Genomic DNA, 6,068 nt, shown 5'->3' with positions numbered 1-6,068 from the left:
AAGTAAAGAAAATGTGACTTCTATCAAATTGACAAGGAAATTTTGAAAAAAAAGCCTAATAAATTTAAAAGCCTTAATAAATTTAAGAGCCCTAATAAATTTAAGGAATCAGTTAAAGAGTTTTATCCATGAAGTTAATAGAGTACTGAACAAAAGCACGTGAGTTTTTTTTATGGAAAGAAGAAAAGCACACTGTGAGTTTATGGAAAGAAGAGCCCATTCTTCCATCAGAAGTATTAAACTTACATAAACATCTAATGGACAAACTGAAACTAAATTAACACTTAAAGCCATTCCATGCTCTCTGAGCGACATAAATAGCTTGGATCAATGTCATCAATAGATGAGTAGCTGATGAGTCGCTTATGCAGCTGCGGTCATAAATAGAAATGCACCGGATACCATTAAAAAAAATTTACCCAAAAATCTCCACTGAGAGCAGAAAAAGTTAAGAAGACTTAAAACAAGTAAGAGAAAGTGTAGCACCAACATTTTTTTCTCCTGGCAAAGCATTAGCAATAATGTTAGATCAAAGCATGATAATTGTAACTGACTGTAAACATAAGCTTAAGGTGGTCCTATACTAAAAAAAATCAAAAAAATCGATTTTTCAAAAATTGCATATTCTTGAAGCCCAAACATTCTACATTCTAAATATATATAGATCATTATAGGGAGTGAATTTAAAAATGCTCTAAAATAGCAAGTTTCACAGGGAAGTTAAATAATTTTCTTAGTAACGGCCTTAGCAACGGGTTGTTTATATTAGAAAATAGGCGTTTTAGAATATTGCGCCATTTACTTTTAGTTTTTGACACTGGTGCCAGTAACTGTTTCATGTTTATTTTCCTAAATAAGCCATGATTTTTAAGTACAATTACTATGTTTACATATATTACTTATAGAAAAATCAGCTTTGAGTTATACTTTGTGCCTCGTGCTTGTTTTTATTATGGGAAAAAATAAATGTGATTCAAATTTAAGAAGGAAAGCAGGTGGTAACAGGATTTTCAAAAAAAAGTACTTTAGAGGAAATCAATTTTCCTCAGCATCAACAGTCAGCATCAATTTAACTTCTAAATTGGAAATCACTAACTCAACTCAATCAAATATCTTGACATCAACATCTTCAAAAAAGTTATCACATAGCAGTAAAAATAGTAATGCAAAAAATAATGATTCAAATAAATTGCCTTCATGCTTTATACTTATTGACACAGACATTTTAAAATCAATTGTTACTTTGATTGGACATTGTCCTCAATGTCATAATAATTCAATTGAAATCTCAACTGATTTATCAAAAAAGAAAGGCTTGGCTGTGTTTTTAAACATTTCTTGTACAACATCTTCGTGCGATTGGAAACAGTCTTTTTATTCTAGCAAAGAGATTGAAAAGCAAGGTCCAGGAATGTCACCATTTGAAATAAATTATAGATCTGTTGTTGCCATAAGAGAGATAGGAAAAGGTCATTCTGGTTTGGAAAAATTTTGTGGTCTAATGAACTTACCTCCTCCAATGAACATAAAAGCATTTAATGATATTCAAGATAAAATTCATATGATATACCAAAGTGTAGCTGATGTGAAAATGAAAAATGCAGCAAATGAATTTCGATATCTTAACAACAATATCCAACCAAATGATTTTGATATTAATGTATTAGCTGATGTAGTTGTTTCCTGTGATGGAACTTGGCAAAAAAGGGGTCATTCCTCACTTAATGGTGTTGTTACTGTTATTGCTAGTGACTCAGGGAAATGTGTTGACTATCGAGTTCTTTCAAAAATATGCAATGCCTGTACATCATGGGAATTAAGAACGTAGTTATTGTATATTATCTTTTTATATTCAAGCTTTTTTTCATTGAATAATTCTATTTTGGTTAACTGTTTTTCAAATATCAGAGTTTTCACTTTTTTTTTTTTCTGTGTTTTCAATAATGCTCAAGTCGTTTTGTTTTTCAATAATTTTTTGACCTTTTTATATATTGAAAAAATTTTTTTTCATTAAAAATCTTTATAATTGTTTTTCTCAATATGTGAGTTTTAAGCACGCTGCGATAAATATCTTGAGATTGGTTTGTCTGATTGTGTTGAAATTTTCAGGAGTTGTTTATTATATATATGCACATTCACCTTACCAAAAGAATTAATGTTAGTTAACTGGTTCTAAAAATAAGGTCTAGGTTCTAAGCCTTTTCAGGGCTTTTTTTTAGGCCTTAAGCCTGTTTTCTTACAAAAACTTCAATAGTTTGTTAAATTATTTGATTTTGGCAGGGTGAGTGTAATCATCTGATATTAAAAAGCTGTGAAAATTTCATGATCATACCATTATTAGTTTACAGGCTGTTTATCGCAGCGCTTAGTCCATTTTTAGGGTTCATGGACCCAAAATTTTGACCAAAAAAAAAATTTTTTTATTTTTTTTTCCTTTACTGTGCTTTTAATATAAAACACTATTTCTTATATGAAAATCATAAAATATGAGTGTATTTTTAAAATTTTGGTTTTATTAGTATAGGACCACCTTAATCGGAGATTATTAATGGGAAAATGGCTACGACACATTCCACCGTATTATAAAGTTGAGACTGAAAAGAACTGCAATCCTGCTGAAAACTCCATGACCTTTTGAAAATTCCAAGACAATTATACATTACCTGCTTGAATATATTTTTAGACTGGTGCAGGTACTTTACTTAGCAGGCTATGTGACAAATTTAAAAATCTATTACAAATGGGGATTTGATGGCAGCATTTGGAATAGTGAATACTGTTTGTAACATGGTTGTGACGAACCGACAAATAAGTACAACAATAGCATTTTCTTTAGCTCGATGGTCCCGATTCATATTATGAATGATGCAGAACTCATTTTCTAAAACAATTGGCCCATTTGTTTTAAAATTTGATAAAACAAAATATAGTATAGAGTCACAAATCGATCATTTATATTCTATAGCAGTTAACTTAGAAGATGGCCGACAACTTTGATGTTTCATCAAGTGATCTTCACTTTGATAGACTGTAAATTTTGTAGCGCAATCGCTGAGACATCTTCTCAAACATTTGCTTCATTTGTAAAACCAACCCAACTGAAATAAATAAAATCAATGCTTGCCTGAAAAGACCAATTGAATCTGACAAGCTCGCGTTTGAACTTTCAACATTGCACGTTTGGGTTAGATTTTTTTTAATGCTTTTTGCATATTTCATACATTACATATACATGTACATACATATACATGCATATACATACAGATTCGCTTTGAAAAAACTGTGAATAAATTGAGGGAGTTACAGAACAGAATTTGACAACAGAGAGAAGAAAATCTAAGAGGAATATGTCAAAGATCTCTTTATAAAGACAAGTTGCGACCAGGAGGTGCTGGACCTACTAATGATGGGAATACGGCCAGAAACTTTTTCCAAAATGATGAACTAGCTGCTGGTATAAACGGACTAAACAAAAATTTGATTACCAGGTTTTAGATTTTTTTTAAGTCTTGTCAAGCAAGTATCGAGTTTTAATCAAAATATTGTACTGATACTGCTAAACTATTAGTAGAAGAATATGTTGGTATTATAGGCTCGGATCAGTTCATAAAATATTGGTTCTTAGTGCCAGAGTTATTGCAAGTATGAATATTCCTATTACGTTAGTATCAGGGGAGGCTCGGAATAAGCACTATAAGCAGTATCGGAAGTTTTTCTTCAAAAAAATGTCAAAGCAAAACACAAACAGAAACCTCTTAAATCTGCTTCTTTAGACCATCACTAACCAATCATAATCATAACATAGACCATCACTAACCAATCATGACATAGATTATCACTAACCAATCATAATCATAACATGACCAATCATAATTAGATCAATTACAAACTTATTGATGAAGCTGCTTTATTTTAATACAATTACCCCCTGGGTTTCAAAACACTGGTTTGTTTCCACTTGATACTTACAAAATTGCTCAATCAAAATTAAAATTTTTTCAACCATTTCAAGTTCCATCTCAGCCTGTTTGATCATCTTCATTCCAGTCTACACCTTCAGCTGATAATTATCAGCATCAAACGACAAAAAACAACAACACTAGTGACTCCTGCATAAACGTATCAAAAGAGTTTCGGAAAAAGCATTTCCAATTCAAAACAACATTTGGTGACGTAACGTGAAGTTTCTAGTCGCAATTCTTGGATTTTTCAATCGTGTTTACTACAAAATTGGTGAAGAGTTTTTTTTGCATAAAAAAATGTCAAGAACCTACCTCTGGTCAAGATACAAATCAATTTAACAAACTAACAAATAGTCGTTGTTTTTTTTGTATATTTAGTTTTTAATAAAGATTAGTTTTCATTTTATTTTTGATTGATTTAACTTTATTTTCTAAATATTTTTATTGTTATCAAAATTTCCCCAATTAGAGAAGGAATCAAAAAATCGATTTTTCGAAATATTATTTCTCAATATTTATTCATCTTTTAGTATAAAAAATTCTCTATAAAATTAAAACAAACAAAAAAATCTTTTTTTTAATAATTGAATTTGAAGCAAAACCACTGATCTCTATAATAACTGGATAGCGCAACTCCGAGCAAAACTTCTTATTTTTTGACGCCAAAACCGCCATATTGGAAAGCCCCAAAAATTTTAATACCGTAAACTTTAAGTTCTGTTTTTTGGCTTATCGCTTTATCGCTTTATCGCACATATCAGATTTCAGCGTTCTGGGGCTTTCCAATATGGCGATTTTGGCGTCAGTTTTGATATTAGAGATGCGCCATCCAGTTATTATAGAGATCAGTGAGCAAAACCAATATCTTTATATCTTAAACTCTTACCCCATTCTGTTTTTTTCCAATTTATACTCTGGTCTTTTCTTTACGTTCTATTTCGTTGTTGTTATTTTCATTTTTTTATTTATAGTTTATATACTGTTTACTGGTTTGGTAAAGTTATTGATGGAATTTTATTTCGTTTTTATCTGATTGTCTTGTTTTTCTCTTTTTAATCTGATTGTCTTGTTTATCTCGTTTTTATCTGATTGTCTTGTTTATCTCGCTTTTATCTGATTGTCTTGTTTATCTTCTTTTTATCTGATTGTCTTGTTGTAACCAATTTGTATTTGGAATAAGTTTTATCATCGGCATTATTTAATCAAACACTAAAAGCCAAAATACGCTAACAGAAAATGTTTTTGGTAAATATTATTTTTAAAGAATGAACTTTTTTTGTATTGGAAATTTGTTTTTATTATCAAACGGTTGACGTATTATAAAAAACCTAAGACTCCAATAGCGTCGGTCATCAACACTTGGGTGAGTGCAACACTTGCTGCAGCAGCCAAAAATAGAAAGTTAAAATGTAATTTCGATAAGCTACGAGGGAAAAAAAATTAAAGCATAAAAAGTATACTTGATAAGACTTCATCCGCTCATTTTCTACCGTTCTGGCCATATGTAATATTATACCGATCCGTACTCATTTATAATTTAAACTCTGGGTAAAACATCCGGTAAAGCTAATAAACGCAATGGACAAATTAAGCATCTAAACGAAAGTTTCTTTTAAGTCTGTTGCAATAAAGTATCCACATTTATGGCTAAACAACAGCGCTATTTGTTAAGGTTCCTGCAGAAAACAAGCAAGCACCAAAAGACAGCTGCCCCTGAGAGAAGTAGATTTGGATTCAAATGAAACTAAAACACCGCCTGGTTTACAGCTCAATCCAATAATTTGTGAAAATTATAAGTATTTTATAAAAAATATTCAAAATTACAAACGAAAGACTATCTGGATTTTGCTACCAACTGAATGTGATCTCGCTGTTTTTTAAATCAACTATAAATCGTTTTGAAAAACATATACAAAACATATACAAAAATAAAACATTCATATAGAAAAAACAAAAAAAAAACAATAACAAAATTACGAATAAAGAAGTGAATATAAATTAAGTTATTTGAGCGGCGCGTAATTTCATCAGGGCGTTTCATTTTTCCCTGAATTATTTCCTCGAAACTTTTAATCGTTAAACTTTTAATCGAAACGTTAAAATCGT

Source organism: Hydra viridissima, unplaced genomic scaffold, assembly GCF_058129835.1.
Source record: "Hydra viridissima isolate aposymbiotic clone 2 unplaced genomic scaffold, HvirCarnegie_v1 scaffold_7, whole genome shotgun sequence".
Lineage (NCBI taxonomy): Eukaryota > Metazoa > Cnidaria > Hydrozoa > Anthoathecata > Hydridae > Hydra > Hydra viridissima.
This window is presented reverse-complemented; position numbering follows the sequence as displayed.